Raw genomic sequence first — 19,937 nt, 5'->3', positions numbered from 1 at the left:
CGCTTTCTTGGGTTGTTTGGATTAAAAGAGTGTGGTCGCGAGGACTTTTGTTCAAAGCTTGAAAATTCATGTTTGTGCCAGTGACTTTGTAATAAATTCTAAAAATAAGTGCCAAAGGTTGTGTTCCTTCCAGGACTTGGTACCCGGAAGACTGGGTCGAGATCAAGATTTGATCAAATCTTTAGTAAACAAAAAGTTAAAAGAGCAGGAAGCTGCACAACAAGATCTAGTCAATGATTTACTCAAATTAAAGTCTGTCGACACCTCTTCACAAGTTGCACATCCTGTTTATCATCCTCCAAACCAAGAAGAACCCACTTCTCCAACTCCTTCTGATTTTGAAACAACATCGGTGAATCACCAATTACTTGTTTTAAAGAAACCACATAAAATCCGATGGAGGAAGCTTAAAGCTGACATCACTTCTGAGGAAAACATCCCCAGAAGAAATATTTTTAGAAAAAAGTATTGTGATGAAGAAAAGCTAGCCATATATGCCGAATGGAAAGCTTTTGTAGAACAATACCAATTTGAAATATCTTTCTTTGATTTTATTGAAAAACATTTTGAAACAAAAAATAAAGTTACGGTTGTTACCAAAGAAAATTGGGTCAAGGAAGACAAAACTTTGATTTCTTCCAGTCATCCTCCCAAAGAAACTATTTTGATTTCCACTGGTAATACCAACATCCCCGCAACCCCTTTTAAAATTCCAAAAGAAGATTCTGGTTTTAAACCTGTCATTGAACAGAATAATTTTACAAACCAAAGTCTTCATACTATTGGAAAACAGTTAGACAAAATTGAAACCAAAATCGACAAATTGTCTCAACCAAAATCTTCTCCAAAAGAAAAACCTTTAGTAAATTTTACTGATACTGCTTCAAGTTCCACTGCTTTAAAATCCATGACTACTTTACAAAAAATTGATCATATGCTCACTAAGCTCAAAAAAGAGAAAGTTGTTAATGTTTTGCAAAACAATGATGTTTCTGTCGAAGAAGAAAATACTTCTGATTCTTCTCAGGACACGGAAACTAGTTCTGCTATCCAAAATATTGAAAATATTTTTCAAAACATTGATCTTCAACCAACTTTTGATTTAAAACGTATTCGTACTCATCCGGTCAACCCTACTTCTCTCACAAAAAACTGGTATCCCAGGCCAACTCCTCCTGACCTTCAATTTGAAGAACGAAATATTCAAAATCAATTTTCAGTTTCAGCCGACAAACTTTATGAGTGGAACATAGATGGCTTATCCGAACAAGAACTTTTGAACAAACTTCAACACATGTCCATGGTTGCTAATAGCTATATTTCAAATCACAATTTTACACAAACACAAATCGTTGATCTTCTCGTCACTGGCTTCACGGGAATGCTTCATTCTTGGTGGGAGAAGCACTTAACTTCCCAGTCCAGAGATGAAATACGCTTTGCGGTCAAAAAAGATGAGGAAGGATTTCCCATTTTTGACGAAACGATAGGACAGGGAATACCCGACGGAGTAAATACTTTACTTTATACGATTATAGAACACTTTATAGGAACACCCAGCAACGTTACTACGCGTATTCACGACCAACTGAGTAATTTAAGGTGTCCAACCTTAAGTGATTTCAGATGGTATAAAGATGTTTTCATATCCAGAGTTATGCTTCGGGAAGATAGTAATCAACCTTTTTGGAAAGAAAAATTTATCAATGGTTTACCAAATCTTTTTGCTCACAAAATTCGAAATGTTTTAGTAAATGAAGAAGGTGTCATACCTTATCATACCCTTACTTATGGTAACATAGTTAATGTTATTCAAAAGGAAGGATTGAAAATGTGTATCGACATGAAGATTTCAAAACAAGTTCATAAAGATAAATCTATTGCTAAATACGAACTTGGAACATTTTGTGAACAATATGGTTTACCTCCAATCGCTCCTTCGAGTAAAAAGAAAAAAGCCCAACAAACCAGCAAGTTTTCTAAACATCAATCCAGATTTTATAAAAACAAAAGATCTTCCAACAAACCTTTTCAGACAAATAAATTTTATGAAAAACCATCTTCAAACAAAAAACCTTTTCGAAGGTCTAAAAAGGATTTTCAAAATAAAAAGGGAAAGTGTTACAAGTGTGGTAAATTTGGTCATTATGCAAATGAATGCAAGGTTAAAAAGGTTATTAACCAACTAAAAATCTCTGAAGAAGAGAAGGTCCAACTTATCCAGGCTTTAGAAATTAGAAATACCGACTCTAGTCAATCTGACAAAAATCCCGATTTTTCCGTCTCCGACTCTAGCAGTTCTAGCGACGTCTCCTCGCCAAACATTAAGTTTGGATGCACGGACACTTGTTGTAATAAAATTTCAGTGCTTAATAAGCAAGAAGAACAAGAAGAGTTTTTAATGGAATTAATTAGTAAAGTCGATGACCCTGATTTAAAATCTTTTTATTTGAAAAAACTCAAAAATTTGATTTCTTCTCATGAACCTGGCACTAGTCAAATTTCTTCTCAAAAGATTTCTCTCAGTACCACTTTGGAACGTTTTAATAAACACAAAAAGGAGATCACCCTCAAAGATCTGCAAAAAGAAGTTAATCAAATCAAATCGGAAATTAAGTTTTTAAAATCCGAAAATACCGAAATTCGTTCACAACTCAGTAGAGTACGTACGCAAGAGCTCGTCCAAGAACAAAATGGTTCTTCCTCAAATTCCGATTCCGACGCTCACTCAACCAAGTCTTCTTCTTCAAAAGAACTTGTTTTAAGTCTTTTGGACAAAATAAGAATTCGAAAATGGTATTCTAAAGTTACGATAGTAATCGAAGATTTTCATTTAGAAACCATCGCTTTAATTGATTCAGGTGCAGATTTAAATTGCATTCAAGAAGGATTAATACCTACTAAATATTTTCACAAGTCTACGGAAACACTTAGCGCTGCAAATCAATCCCCGATGAAATTAAAATATGAAATTCCCAAAGCCCATGTTTGTCAACAAAATATTTGTTTTAAAACTCCATTTGTTTTAATCAAAAATATTTCTGATCCAGTTATTTTGGGACTCCCTTTCATTGCATTAATTTATCCTTTCAAAGTTCATCATAACTGTATTTCTACCAAGGTTTTTGGCCAAAAAATTACTTTTGAATTTTGCATGGAAACAGATCTTAAAAAGTTAAAACAACTTCAAAAAGATAATGTTTCGAAAACCCTCAACCAAATTACTGCAAAATCCCAACAAATTGCTTTTTTACAGGAAGAAATTCTTCACAAAAGAATTGAAGAACAGTTAACAAACAAATCTTTATTAGATTCTATTCGCCAGTTTTCCGATAAGCTTACTAAAGAAATTTGTTCCGATCTTCCAAATGCTTTTTGGCACAGAAAACAACATATTGTTAAACTACCTTATATTAAAGATTTTATTGAGTCAAAAATCCCCACAAAAGCACGACCAATTCAAATGAATCAAGAAGTTTTAGAGTTTTGCAAAACTGAAATTAATCAACTTTTAGAAAAAGGAATTATCCGTAAAAGCAAATCTCCATGGTCATGCCCTGCTTTTTATGTCCAGAAAAACGCAGAATTAGAACGCGGTGCTCCACGACTGGTTATTAACTACAAACCTTTGAATGATGTTTTAGAATGGATCCGATATCCAATTCCTAACAAAAGAGACTTGATAAAGAGACTTTCTCAGGCAACTATTTTTTCTAAATTTGATATGAAATCAGGCTTTTGGCAAATTCAAATTCATGAATCTGATAAATACAAAACTGCTTTTGTAACTCCTTTCGGACATTACGAGTGGAATGTAATGCCTTTCGGCTTGAAAAATGCACCAAGTGAATTTCAAAATATCATGAATGAAATTTTTAATCAATACAGCCATTTTTCGATTGTTTATATTGATGATGTATTAATTTTCTCAAAATCAATAGAAGAGCATTGGAAGCATTTGCATGCATTTGTTAGGATCATTAGGTCCAATGGGTTAGTTGTTTCGGCATCTAAGATTAAGTTATTTCAAACCAAAGTTAGATTTTTAGGTTACCATATTTACAGGTCTACCATTCAACCAATAGATCGAGTCATCCAGTTTGCTGATAAATTTCCAGATCAAATTATTGATAAAACCCAACTTCAAAGATTCCTTGGATCTCTCAATTATGTTTCAGAATTTTATCCTCATCTGCGTCAACAATGTAAGCCCTTGTTTGATCGTCTCAAGGAAAATCCTCCATCATGGTCACAAAATCATACTTCCATTGTCAAACAGATCAAAAATCATGTCAAGACTTTGCCTTGCCTTGGCATTCCAACTCCCGGCTCTCTCAAAATAGTCGAAACCGACGCATCTGAAATCGGTTATGGAGGTATCCTTAAACAAAAAATTTCTTCCGAAACTCCTGAACAAATTGTTCGTTTCCATTCAGGGGTTTGGAATCCAGCTCAAAGCAACTATAGTACTATTAAAAAAGAGATTTTATCTATTGTATTATGTATTAGCAAATTCCAAGATGATTTATTAAATCAAAAATTTTTAGTTCGTGTTGATTGCAAATCTGCAAAACATGTTTTACAAAAAGATGTTCAAAATATTGCATCAAAACAGATTTTTGCACGCTGGCAAGCCATATTAAGTATTTTTGATTTTGATATTGAATACATTAAAGGCAGCCAGAATTGCATCCCAGATTTTCTAACCAGAGAATTTTTGCAGGGGAAGAATGGGTACTAATCCTACTCAGCAACGAAGGCTCCCAGCCACCCTTACCCAAACTCCAGCACCAATAAAACAAGAGTCTATTCCCGACTCTTCATCGGCCCTCGCCATTACAAACAGATTTACTCCCTTAGGATCAACAGTAGGAAATATCCGACCAAATTACCAAACGGCCTTAGCCACCCCTTATGATCCTTACTCATCAGTTCGTTCTCCAGCTCCCTCACAACCAAAAACACCTAGCTATGCTAAAACATCACCATATGTCCAGAACCCTCATTCTGAAAAGCTTTTTAGCATTCCTCTTCATATTGACAAAAACCAACCCCCAGAGCGAATTGCCAAATTACTCCTTCCACCAAATTTTCATTTCTTACCAACTGAATCCTATAAAAGCCTAAAATATTACCAGGCTATCCTTTCAGAAACAGAAAGCATTGCTATTAAGCCAATTTACAGTACCACTCACCAAAACAAAATATTGTATCATTCACTCCATATTGGAAAATTCCTTACCGAACTCGAATGGGGAATTCCCCTTTTTCACACAAAACCCCTTCATACCCAGCATGTTCTCATCCCAAACAATCATTACAATTACTATGATTATATCCAAGCATGGACTAACATTTTTCTCCACCAGACAGAAGACTTTAGTCATTCATGGTTCATAACTTTTGATAAGAATTTCAGATTGCGGTTTCCTGCATGGTTTCCAGATTGGTGGGCTTCCCATGGCCCAAGCTCTTCTATCATTCCAGATGACCTTCGTCATGTTCTCACAAACAACTTCCAGCCCAGTTTTGACAGAAGTCGTTTCGACAACAGAGTTACTATTTTTTCACTGCTCATGGCCAAGTACAAGATCCCATGGATTCTCAAATGGAACTTTGAAGTGGACACTAGTGGTCTTTACAGAACCCGATGGGTAAAATGGTGGGATAAATTCAACCACCAAAAAATTATTGATCTTGTAAAAGTGGAATTTCCCCAGGCATCTTCTCAGGCACTGCCAATCAAAGCTTCAACTTCGTCCTCACAGGCTTTGCCAGAAAATCAGCACTTTCCTGAATTACCAAAAGCTCAGGAACCAGTTCAGTCCTTATCAGACATTAGTCCATCTTCCTCTCTCAAAGGAATTTCCAAGTCAGCCAAGTCCTCCAGTTCAAAGAAAGAAAAAACTACCCAACTACTGGATATGGCTCAGCTGCTAATGGCGGAAGCAGCATTGCTGCAAAAGAAAAAAGGTTCAGACTCAGATTCAGATAATTCTGATGCCTCGTCTCAGCTTCCCGCCAAATGGGCTGATCAAGCAGATTTTCAAGATGCCCAGGACCCATTTGATATCTGAAAAGCAATATTTGCCCATGTGATTGTGTCAGCCCAGCAACATCATCAGCAGTAGCTGTTTTCATCTCTTCCGCAAAAGACAAAGCATTATTCTTCAATAGTGAAAAACAAAAAGGTCACTATTCACAATAGTGAAAACAAAAAAGTCACTATTCACAATAGTGAAAAACAAAAAGGTCACTATTCATTTAACTTTTGTAAAAGAATCAAAGCATCTTCACTATTCTTTCACCCAGCTTTAGCAGACAGCGGGATTCCCGGATCATTTGGCCAAGTCTCATCCTCCTCGCTCTATATAACGAGGATTCATCTTCAGAAGAGAATAAGTTTTTAACTTCAAGAACTCAGTTCAACCATATCTCTCTGAGATCATTCAAACACTTGTAATACATATATATTATTCAGGATGCCTGCGAGCTCCATCTCTTTGTTTACTTGTTTCATCTGCCATTAGGCAATACCTGTTTGTTATCTGCATTGCAGTAAGTTTTCAATAAAACTTATTTTCCAAATATACTACATATATATTATTCAGGATGCCTGCGAGCTCCATCTCTTTGTTTACTTGTTTCATCTGCCATTAGGCAATACCTGTTTGTTATCTGCATTGCAGTAAGTTTTCAATAAAACTTATTTTCCAAATATACTTGCATCATTACGTTTAATTCATTATTTTGATATGCTACTCTGTCTTTATATGTTTTATTTCTGCACTTTAAATTATATGGACGGCTATGCCTCCTGCTGCTATTTTATGTTTTACTTCCGCACTTTATATTCTATGGCTGGCTTTGCCGCCTGTTGTTAGTTCCGCCCCATTTGGTATCAGAGCCAAGTGGTTGGTAATTGCATTAGCATCTATCTAATCTGTTCATTGCTATTCACATACTTGTATCTTATCTGCATTTCTTAATCGTCGGTCCTCAGTTCTTCTTTCTTCCAGCCAAACAGTAAGACGTGGTCCAAACAATAAGTCCCAGGAGAGGCATGAGCGGAGCGCATGAGCGGGGGAAGAGTCTAGACATACGAGGAAGGTGAATCTTTTAAGTCTTGCATATAGTATACTTGTTTTGTGCATTTCATGAGTAGATTATTTAGATCTAGTTCAATGGCCAGCACTAGCTCTAGATCCACCTTAGGAACTATACCTGACATTGTCAATGAAGAACAAAAACTGGATTTTCAAACAGACGAAAGTATTGATTTTTCCGACTGGAACATTCCAAAAGTTTCAACCCAAAATATTTACAAGAAAAAATGGTCTTTGACCTCTTTTAAATCCGAACATCACGTCAAAACAGTTGAGAAGGCTTATGCTCTTAGCAAAGAACATGAGACTTGTCAATTATTTTCTCCAGAACAAATCAAAGCGCATCGCAAAAACGGTCATAACTATCTTCACATTGGTTTAGTTCAAATCGCTGTTAAACCTTTAACACGAAAAGGTCTTAATACGTCTATTCTTTTATGTCTTCGTGACGCCCGATTTACTGATTTTAACGATAGTATTCTTGGAATGATTGAATCAAGTCTTTATAACGGACCTATCCATTTTGATTGTTTTCCCGATCTCACAATAAGTCTTTCAGATCCACATGTTTTAAAAGCTCTTACTCTTAATATCAAAACCTCCGGGTACCAAGTCCTGGAAGGAACACAACCTTTGGCACTTATTTTTAGAGTTTATTACAAAGTCACTGGCACAAACATGAATTTTCAAGCTTTGAACAAAAGTCCTCGAGACCACACTCTTTTAATCCAAACAACCCAAGAAAGCGCAAACATTAGAGTACCAAGAACCATTAGGTGGTCAGACATCAGTCTCCCCTCAGATTGGTGTTTAATTAATGAAAGTAAGCCGGTTTCCGTCCAAAACAGCCTCGTTAATCTCGACAACATTGAACAATATTTTGATGGCACAGTTAAAATCAATTTTGATCGTCCAGCAAGAAAATCTTGTGAATCAGTTTTGTCGCACAAATCTTTTACTCCTAGCAGACAGTCTTTTTCTGGATCCACGTCAACCGATAGACTGGGTCGAGATCAAGATTTGATCAAATCTTTAGTAAACAAAAAGTTAAAAGAGCAGGAAGCTGCACAACAAGATCTAGTCAATGATTTACTCAAATTAAAGTCTGTCGACACCTCTTCACAAGTTGCACATCCTGTTTATCATCCTCCAAACCAAGAGGAACCCACTTCTCCAACTCCTTCTGATTTTGAAACAACATCGGTGAATCACCAATTACTTGTTTTAAACAAACCACATAAAATCCGATGGAGGAAGCTTAAAGCTGACATCGCTTCTGAGGAAAATATTCCCAGAAGAAATATTTTTAGAAAAAAGTATTGTGATGAAGAAAAGCTAGCCATATATGCCGAATGGAAAGCTTTTGTAGAACAATACCAATTTGAAATATCTTTCTTTGATTTTATTGAAAAACATTTTGAAACAAAAAATAAAGTTACGGTTGTTACCAAAGAAAATTGGGTTAAGGAAGACAAAACTTTGATTTCTTCCAGTCATCCTCCCAAAGAAACTATTTTGATTTCCACTGGTAATACCAACATCCCCGCAACCCCTTTTAAAATTCCAAAAGAAGATTCTGGTTTTAAACCTGTCATTGAACAGAATAATTTTACAAACCAAAGTCTTCATACTATTGGAAAACAGTTAGATAAAATTGAAACCAAAATCGACAAATTGTCTCAACCAAAATCTTCTCCAAAAGAAAAACCTTTAGTAAATTTTACTGATACTGCTTCAAGTTCCACTGCTTTAAAATCCATGACTACTTTACAAAAAATTGATCATATGCTCACTGAGCTCAAAAAAGAAAAAGTTGTTAATGTTTTGCAAAACAATGATGTTTCTGTCGAAGAAGAAAATACTTCTGATTCTTCTCAGGACACGGAAACTAGTTCTGCTATCCAAAATATTGAAAATATTTTTCAAAACATTGATCTTCAACCAACTTTTGATTTAAAACGTATTCGTACTCATCCGGTCAACCCTACTTCTCTCACAAAAAACTGGTATCCCAGGCCAACTCCTCCTGACCTTCAATTTGAAGAACGAAATATTCAAAATCAATTTTCAGTTTCAGCCGACAGACTTTATGAGTGGAACATAGATGGCTTATCCGAACAAGAACTTTTGAACAAACTTCAACACATGTCCATGGTTGCTAATAGCTACATTTCAAATCACAATTTTACTCAAACACAAATCGTTGATCTTCTCGTCACTGGTTTCACTGGAATGCTTCATTCTTGGTGGGAGAAGCACTTAACTTCTCAGTCCAGAGATGAAATACGCTTTGCGGTCAAAAAAGATGAGGAAGGATTTCCCATTTTTGACGAAACGATAGGACAAGGAATACCCGACGGAGTAAATACTTTACTTTATACGATTATAGAACACTTTATAGGAACACCCAGCAACGTTACTACGCGTATTCACGACCAACTGAGTAATTTAAGGTGTCCAACCTTAAGTGATTTCAGATGGTATAAAGATGTTTTCATATCCAGAGTTATGCTTCGGGAAGATAGTAATCAACCTTTTTGGAAAGAAAAATTTATCAATGGTTTACCAAATCTTTTTGCTCACAAAATTCGAAATGTTTTAGTAAATGAAGAAGGTGTCATACCTTATCATACCCTTACTTATGGTAACATAGTTAATGTTATTCAAAAGGAAGGATTGAAAATGTGTATCGACATGAAGATTTCAAAACAAGTTCATAAAGATAAATCTATTGCTAAATACGAACTTGGAACATTTTGTGAACAATATGGTTTACCTCCAATCGCTCCTTCGAGTAAAAAGAAAAAAGCCCAACAAACCAGCAAGTTTTCTAAACATCAATCCAGATTTTATAAAAACAAAAGATCTTCCAACAAACCTTTTCAGACAAATAAATTTTATGAAAAACCATCTTCAAACAAAAAACCTTTTCGAAGGTCTAAAAAGGATTTTCAAAATAAAAAGGGAAAGTGTTACAAGTGTGGTAAATTTGGTCATTATGCAAATGAATGCAAGGTTAAAAAGGTTATTAACCAACTAAAAATCTCTGAAGAAGAGAAGGTCCAACTTATCCAGGCTTTAGAAATTAGAAATACCGACTCTAGTCAATCTGACAAAAATCCCGAATTTTCCGTCTCCGACTCTAGCAGTTCTAGCGACGTCTCCTCGCCAAACATTAAGTTTGGATGCACGGACACTTGTTGTAATAAAATTTCAGTGCTTAATAAGCAAGAAGAACAAGAAGAGTTTTTAATGGAATTAATTAGTAAAGTCGATGACCCTGATTTAAAATCTTTTTATTTGAAAAAACTCAAAAATTTGATTTCTTCTCATGAACCTGGCACTAGTCAAATTTCTTCTCAAAAGATTTCTCTCAGTACCACTTTGGAACGTTTTAATAAACACAAAAAGGAGATCACCCTCAAAGATCTGCAAAAAGAAGTTAATCAAATCAAATCGGAAATTAAGTTTTTAAAATCCGAAAATACCGAAATTCGTTCACAACTCAGTAGAGTACGTACGCAAGAGCTCGTCCAAGAACAAAATGGTTCTTCCTCAAATTCCGATTCCGACGCTCACTCAACCAAGTCTTCTTCTTCAAAAGAACTTGTTTTAAGTCTTTTGGACAAAATAAGAATTCGAAAATGGTATTCTAAAGTTACGATAGTAATCGAAGATTTTCATTTAGAAACCATCGCTTTAATTGATTCAGGTGCAGATTTAAATTGCATTCAAGAAGGATTAATACCTACTAAATATTTTCACAAGTCTACGGAAACACTTAGCGCTGCAAATCAATCCCCGATGAAATTAAAATATGAAATTCCCAAAGCCCATGTTTGTCAACAAAATATTTGTTTTAAAACTCCATTTGTTTTAATCAAAAATATTTCTGATCCAGTTATTTTGGGACTCCCTTTCATTGCATTAATTTATCCTTTCAAAGTTCATCATAACTGTATTTCTACCAAGGTTTTTGGCCAAAAAATTACTTTTGAATTTTGCATGGAAACAGATCTTAAAAAGTTAAAACAACTTCAAAAAGATAATGTTTCGAAAACCCTCAACCAAATTACTGCAAAATCCCAACAAATTGCATTTCTACAAGAAGAAATTATTCACAAAAGAATTGAAGAACAGTTGACGAACAAATCTTTGCTAAATGCTATTCGCCAGTTTTCCGATAAGCTTACTAAAGAAATTTGTTCCGATCTTCCAAATGCTTTTTGGCACAGAAAACAACATATTGTTAAACTACCTTATGTTAAAGATTTTATTGAGTCAAAAATCCCCACAAAAGCACGACCGATTCAAATGAATCAAGAAGTTTTAGAGTTTTGTAAAACAGAAATTAATCAACTTTTGGAAAAAGGAATTATCCGTAAAAGCAAGTCTCCATGGTCTTGCCCTGCTTTTTATGTCCAGAAAAATGCAGAATTAGAACGCGGCGTTCCACGATTAGTTATTAACTACAAACCCTTGAATGATGTTTTAGAATGGATCCGATATCCAATTCCCAACAAAAGAGATTTGATAAAAAGACTTTTTCAAGCAACTATTTTTTCTAAATTTGATATGAAATCAGGCTTTTGGCAAATTCAAATTCATGAATCTGATAAATACAAAACTGCTTTTGTAACTCCTTTCGGACATTACGAGTGGAATGTAATGCCTTTCGGCTTGAAAAATGCACCAAGTGAATTTCAAAATATCATGAATGAAATTTTTAATCAATACAGCCATTTTTCGATTGTTTATATTGATGATGTATTAATTTTCTCAAAATCAATAGAAGAGCATTGGAAGCATTTGCATGCATTTGTTAGGATCATTAGGTCCAATGGGTTAGTTGTTTCGGCATCTAAGATTAAGTTATTTCAAACCAAAGTTAGATTTTTAGGTTACCATATTTACAGGTCTACCATTCAACCAATAGATCGAGTCATCCAGTTTGCTGATAAATTTCCAGATCAAATTATTGATAAAACCCAACTTCAAAGATTCCTTGGATCTCTCAATTATGTTTCAGAATTTTATCCTCATCTGCGTCAACAATGTAAGCCCTTGTTTGATCGTCTCAAGGAAAATCCTCCATCATGGTCACAAAATCATACTTCCATTGTCAAACAGATCAAAAATCATGTCAAGACTTTGCCTTGCCTTGGCATTCCAACTCCCGGCTCTCTCAAAATAGTCGAAACCGACGCATCTGAAATCGGTTATGGAGGTATCCTTAAACAAAAAATTTCTTCCGAAACTCCTGAACAAATTGTTCGTTTCCATTCAGGGGTTTGGAATCCAGCTCAAAGCAACTATAGTACTATTAAAAAAGAGATTTTATCTATTGTATTATGTATTAGCAAATTCCAAGATGATTTATTAAATCAAAAATTTTTAGTTCGTGTTGATTGCAAATCTGCAAAACATGTTTTACAAAAAGATGTTCAAAATATTGCATCAAAACAGATTTTTGCACGCTGGCAAGCCATATTAAGTATTTTTGATTTTGATATTGAATACATTAAAGGCAGCCAGAATTGCATCCCAGATTTTCTAACCAGAGAATTTTTGCAGGGGAAGAATGGGTACTAATCCTACTCAGCAACGAAGGCTCCCAGCCACCCTTACCCAAACTCCAGCACCAATAAAACAAGAGTCTATTCCCGACTCTTCATCGGCCCTCGCCATTACAAACAGATTTACTCCCTTAGGATCAACAGTAGGAAATATCCGACCAAATTACCAAACGGCCTTAGCCACCCCTTATGATCCTTACTCATCAGTTCGTTCTCCAGCTCCCTCACAACCAAAAACACCTAGCTATGCTAAAACATCACCATATGTCCAGAACCCTCATTCTGAAAAGCTTTTTAGCATTCCTCTTCATATTGACAAAAACCAACCCCCAGAGCGAATTGCCAAATTACTCCTTCCACCAAATTTTCATTTCTTACCAACTGAATCCTATAAAAGCCTAAAATATTACCAGGCTATCCTTTCAGAAACAGAAAGCATTGCTATTAAGCCAATTTACAGTACCACTCACCAAAACAAAATATTGTATCATTCACTCCATATTGGAAAATTCCTTACCGAACTCGAATGGGGAATTCCCCTTTTTCACACAAAACCCCTTCATACCCAGCATGTTCTCATCCCAAACAATCATTACAATTACTATGATTATATCCAAGCATGGACTAACATTTTTCTCCACCAGACAGAAGACTTTAGTCATTCATGGTTCATAACTTTTGATAAGAATTTCAGATTGCGGTTTCCTGCATGGTTTCCAGATTGGTGGGCTTCCCATGGCCCAAGCTCTTCTATCATTCCAGATGACCTTCGTCATGTTCTCACAAACAACTTCCAGCCCAGTTTTGACAGAAGTCGTTTCGACAACAGAGTTACTATTTTTTCACTGCTCATGGCCAAGTACAAGATCCCATGGATTCTCAAATGGAACTTTGAAGTGGACACTAGTGGTCTTTACAGAACCCGATGGGTAAAATGGTGGGATAAATTCAACCACCAAAAAATTATTGATCTTGTAAAAGTGGAATTTCCCCAGGCATCTTCTCAGGCACTGCCAATCAAAGCTTCAACTTCGTCCTCACAGGCTTTGCCAGAAAATCAGCACTTTCCTGAATTACCAAAAGCTCAGGAACCAGTTCAGTCCTTATCAGACATTAGTCCATCTTCCTCTCTCAAAGGAATTTCCAAGTCAGCCAAGTCCTCCAGTTCAAAGAAAGAAAAAACTACCCAACTACTGGATATGGCTCAGCTGCTAATGGCGGAAGCAGCATTGCTGCAAAAGAAAAAAGGTTCAGACTCAGATTCAGATAATTCTGATGCCTCGTCTCAGCTTCCCGCCAAATGGGCTGATCAAGCAGATTTTCAAGATGCCCAGGACCCATTTGATATCTGAAAAGCAATATTTGCCCATGTGATTGTGTCAGCCCAGCAACATCATCAGCAGTAGCTGTTTTCATCTCTTCCGCAAAAGACAAAGCATTATTCTTCAATAGTGAAAAACAAAAAGGTCACTATTCACAATAGTGAAAACAAAAAAGTCACTATTCACAATAGTGAAAAACAAAAAGGTCACTATTCATTTAACTTTTGTAAAAGAATCAAAGCATCTTCACTATTCTTTCACCCAGCTTTAGCAGACAGCGGGATTCCCGGATCATTTGGCCAAGTCTCATCCTCCTCGCTCTATATAACGAGGATTCATCTTCAGAAGAGAATAAGTTTTTAACTTCAAGAACTCAGTTCAACCATATCTCTCTGAGATCATTCAAACACTTGTAATACATATATATTATTCAGGATGCCTGCGAGCTCCATCTCTTTGTTTACTTGTTTCATCTGCCATTAGGCAATACCTGTTTGTTATCTGCATTGCAGTAAGTTTTCAATAAAACTTATTTTCCAAATATACTACATATATATTATTCAGGATGCCTGCGAGCTCCATCTCTTTGTTTACTTGTTTCATCTGCCATTAGGCAATACCTGTTTGTTATCTGCATTGCAGTAAGTTTTCAATAAAACTTATTTTCCAAATATACTTGCATCATTACGTTTAATTCATTATTTTGATATGCTACTCTGTCTTTATATGTTTTATTTCTGCACTTTAAATTATATGGACGGCTATGCCTCCTGCTGCTATTTTATGTTTTACTTCCGCACTTTATATTCTATGGCTGGCTTTGCCGCCTGTTGTTAGTTCCGCCCCATTTGGTATCAGAGCCAAGTGGTTGGTAATTGCATTAGCATCTATCTAATCTGTTCATTGCTATTCACATACTTGTATCTTATCTGCATTTCTTAATCGTCGGTCCTCAGTTCTTCTTTCTTCCAGCCAAACAGTAAGACGTGGTCCAAACAATAAGTCCCAGGAGAGGCATGAGCGGAGCGCATGAGCGGGGGAAGAGTCTAGACATACGAGGAAGGTGAATCTTTTAAGTCTTGCATATAGTATACTTGTTTTGTGCATTTCATGAGTAGATTATTTAGATCTAGTTCAATGGCCAGCACTAGCTCTAGATCCACCTTAGGAACTATACCTGACATTGTCAATGAAGAACAAAAACTGGATTTTCAAACAGACGAAAGTATTGATTTTTCCGACTGGAACATTCCAAAAGTTTCAACCCAAAATATTTACAAGAAAAAATGGTCTTTGACCTCTTTTAAATCCGAACATCACGTCAAAACAGTTGAGAAGGCTTATGCTCTTAGCAAAGAACATGAGACTTGTCAATTATTTTCTCCAGAACAAATCAAAGCGCATCGCAAAAACGGTCATAACTATCTTCACATTGGTTTAGTTCAAATCGCTGTTAAACCTTTAACACGAAAAGGTCTTAATACGTCTATTCTTTTATGTCTTCGTGACGCCCGATTTACTGATTTTAACGATAGTATTCTTGGAATGATTGAATCAAGTCTTTATAACGGACCTATCCATTTTGATTGTTTTCCCGATCTCACAATAAGTCTTTCAGATCCACATGTTTTAAAAGCTCTTACTCTTAATATCAAAACCTCCGGGTACCAAGTCCTGGAAGGAACACAACCTTTGGCACTTATTTTTAGAGTTTATTACAAAGTCACTGGCACAAACATGAATTTTCAAGCTTTGAACAAAAGTCCTCGAGACCACACTCTTTTAATCCAAACAACCCAAGAAAGCGCAAACATTAGAGTACCAAGAACCATTAGGTGGTCAGACATCAGTCTCCCCTCAGATTGGTGTTTAATTAATGAAAGTAAGCCGGTTTCCGTCCAAAACAGCCTCGTTAATCTCGACAACATTGAACAATATTTTGATGGCACAGTTAAAATCAATTTTGATCGTCCAGCAAGAAAATCTTGTGAATCAGTTTTGTCGCACAAATCTTTTACTCCTAGCAGACAGTCTTTTTCTGGATCCACGTCAACCGATAGACTGGGTCGAGATCAAGATTTGATCAAATCTTTAGTAAACAAAAAGTTAAAAGAGCAGGAAGCTGCACAACAAGATCTAGTCAATGATTTACTCAAATTAAAGTCTGTCGACACCTCTTCACAAGTTGCACATCCTGTTTATCATCCTCCAAACCAAGAGGAACCCACTTCTCCAACTCCTTCTGATTTTGAAACAACATCGGTGAATCACCAATTACTTGTTTTAAACAAACCACATAAAATCCGATGGAGGAAGCTTAAAGCTGACATCGCTTCTGAGGAAAATATTCCCAGAAGAAATATTTTTAGAAAAAAGTATTGTGATGAAGAAAAGCTAGCCATATATGCCGAATGGAAAGCTTTTGTAGAACAATACCAATTTGAAATATCTTTCTTTGATTTTATTGAAAAACATTTTGAAACAAAAAATAAAGTTACGGTTGTTACCAAAGAAAATTGGGTTAAGGAAGACAAAACTTTGATTTCTTCCAGTCATCCTCCCAAAGAAACTATTTTGATTTCCACTGGTAATACCAACATCCCCGCAACCCCTTTTAAAATTCCAAAAGAAGATTCTGGTTTTAAACCTGTCATTGAACAGAATAATTTTACAAACCAAAGTCTTCATACTATTGGAAAACAGTTAGATAAAATTGAAACCAAAATCGACAAATTGTCTCAACCAAAATCTTCTCCAAAAGAAAAACCTTTAGTAAATTTTACTGATACTGCTTCAAGTTCCACTGCTTTAAAATCCATGACTACTTTACAAAAAATTGATCATATGCTCACTGAGCTCAAAAAAGAAAAAGTTGTTAATGTTTTGCAAAACAATGATGTTTCTGTCGAAGAAGAAAATACTTCTGATTCTTCTCAGGACACGGAAACTAGTTCTGCTATCCAAAATATTGAAAATATTTTTCAAAACATTGATCTTCAACCAACTTTTGATTTAAAACGTATTCGTACTCATCCGGTCAACCCTACTTCTCTCACAAAAAACTGGTATCCCAGGCCAACTCCTCCTGACCTTCAATTTGAAGAACGAAATATTCAAAATCAATTTTCAGTTTCAGCCGACAGACTTTATGAGTGGAACATAGATGGCTTATCCGAACAAGAACTTTTGAACAAACTTCAACACATGTCCATGGTTGCTAATAGCTACATTTCAAATCACAATTTTACTCAAACACAAATCGTTGATCTTCTCGTCACTGGTTTCACTGGAATGCTTCATTCTTGGTGGGAGAAGCACTTAACTTCTCAGTCCAGAGATGAAATACGCTTTGCGGTCAAAAAAGATGAGGAAGGATTTCCCATTTTTGACGAAACGATAGGACAAGGAATACCCGACGGAGTAAATACTTTACTTTATACGATTATAGAACACTTTATAGGAACACCCAGCAACGTTACTACGCGTATTCACGACCAACTGAGTAATTTAAGGTGTCCAACCTTAAGTGATTTCAGATGGTATAAAGATGTTTTCATATCCAGAGTTATGCTTCGGGAAGATAGTAATCAACCTTTTTGGAAAGAAAAATTTATCAATGGTTTACCAAATCTTTTTGCTCACAAAATTCGAAATGTTTTAGTAAATGAAGAAGGTGTCATACCTTATCATACCCTTACTTATGGTAACATAGTTAATGTTATTCAAAAGGAAGGATTGAAAATGTGTATCGACATGAAGATTTCAAAACAAGTTCATAAAGATAAATCTATTGCTAAATACGAACTTGGAACATTTTGTGAACAATATGGTTTACCTCCAATCGCTCCTTCGAGTAAAAAGAAAAAAGCCCAACAAACCAGCAAGTTTTCTAAACATCAATCCAGATTTTATAAAAACAAAAGATCTTCCAACAAACCTTTTCAGACAAATAAATTTTATGAAAAACCATCTTCAAACAAAAAACCTTTTCGAAGGTCTAAAAAGGATTTTCAAAATAAAAAGGGAAAGTGTTACAAGTGTGGTAAATTTGGTCATTATGCAAATGAATGCAAGGTTAAAAAGGTTATTAACCAACTAAAAATCTCTGAAGAAGAGAAGGTCCAACTTATCCAGGCTTTAGAAATTAGAAATACCGACTCTAGTCAATCTGACAAAAATCCCGAATTTTCCGTCTCCGACTCTAGCAGTTCTAGCGACGTCTCCTCGCCAAACATTAAGTTTGGATGCACGGACACTTGTTGTAATAAAATTTCAGTGCTTAATAAGCAAGAAGAACAAGAAGAGTTTTTAATGGAATTAATTAGTAAAGTCGATGACCCTGATTTAAAATCTTTTTATTTGAAAAAACTCAAAAATTTGATTTCTTCTCATGAACCTGGCACTAGTCAAATTTCTTCTCAAAAGATTTCTCTCAGTACCACTTTGGAACGTTTTAATAAACACAAAAAGGAGATCACCCTCAAAGATCTGCAAAAAGAAGTTAATCAAATCAAATCGGAAATTAAGTTTTTAAAATCCGAAAATACCGAAATTCGTTCACAACTCAGTAGAGTACGTACGCAAGAGCTCGTCCAAGAACAAAATGGTTCTTCCTCAAATTCCGATTCCGACGCTCACTCAACCAAGTCTTCTTCTTCAAAAGAACTTGTTTTAAGTCTTTTGGACAAAATAAGAATTCGAAAATGGTATTCTAAAGTTACGATAGTAATCGAAGATTTTCATTTAGAAACCATCGCTTTAATTGATTCAGGTGCAGATTTAAATTGCATTCAAGAAGGATTAATACCTACTAAATATTTTCACAAGTCTACGGAAACACTTAGCGCTGCAAATCAATCCCCGATGAAATTAAAATATGAAATTCCCAAAGCCCATGTTTGTCAACAAAATATTTGTTTTAAAACTCCATTTGTTTTAATCAAAAATATTTCTGATCCAGTTATTTTGGGACTCCCTTTCATTGCATTAATTTATCCTTTCAAAGTTCATCATAACTGTATTTCTACCAAGGTTTTTGGCCAAAAAATTACTTTTGAATTTTGCATGGAAACAGATCTTAAAAAGTTAAAACAACTTCAAAAAGATAATGTTTCGAAAACCCTCAACCAAATTACTGCAAAATCCCAACAAATTGCATTTCTACAAGAAGAAATTATTCACAAAAGAATTGAAGAACAGTTGACGAACAAATCTTTGCTAAATGCTATTCGCCAGTTTTCCGATAAGCTTACTAAAGAAATTTGTTCCGATCTTCCAAATGCTTTTTGGCACAGAAAACAACATATTGTTAAACTACCTTATGTTAAAGATTTTATTGAGTCAAAAATCCCCACAAAAGCACGACCGATTCAAATGAATCAAGAAGTTTTAGAGTTTTGTAAAACAGAAATTAATCAACTTTTGGAAAAAGGAATTATCCGTAAAAGCAAGTCTCCATGGTCTTGCCCTGCTTTTTATGTCCAGAAAAATGCAGAATTAGAACGCGGCGTTCCACGATTAGTTATTAACTACAAACCCTTGAATGATGTTTTAGAATGGATCCGATATCCAATTCCCAACAAAAGAGATTTGATAAAAAGACTTTTTCAAGCAACTATTTTTTCTAAATTTGATATGAAATCAGGCTTTTGGCAAATTCAAATTCATGAATCTGATAAATACAAAACTGCTTTTGTAACTCCTTTCGGACATTACGAGTGGAATGTAATGCCTTTCGGCTTGAAAAATGCACCAAGTGAATTTCAAAATATCATGAATGAAATTTTTAATCAATACAGCCATTTTTCGATTGTTTATATTGATGATGTATTAATTTTCTCAAAATCAATAGAAGAGCATTGGAAGCATTTGCATGCATTTGTTAGGATCATTAGGTCCAATGGGTTAGTTGTTTCGGCATCTAAGATTAAGTT

The sequence above is a fragment of the Pyrus communis genome, chromosome 14, assembly GCF_963583255.1.
Source record: "Pyrus communis chromosome 14, drPyrComm1.1, whole genome shotgun sequence".
NCBI lineage: Eukaryota > Viridiplantae > Streptophyta > Magnoliopsida > Rosales > Rosaceae > Pyrus > Pyrus communis.
Note: the sequence above shows the minus strand (reverse complement) of the source record.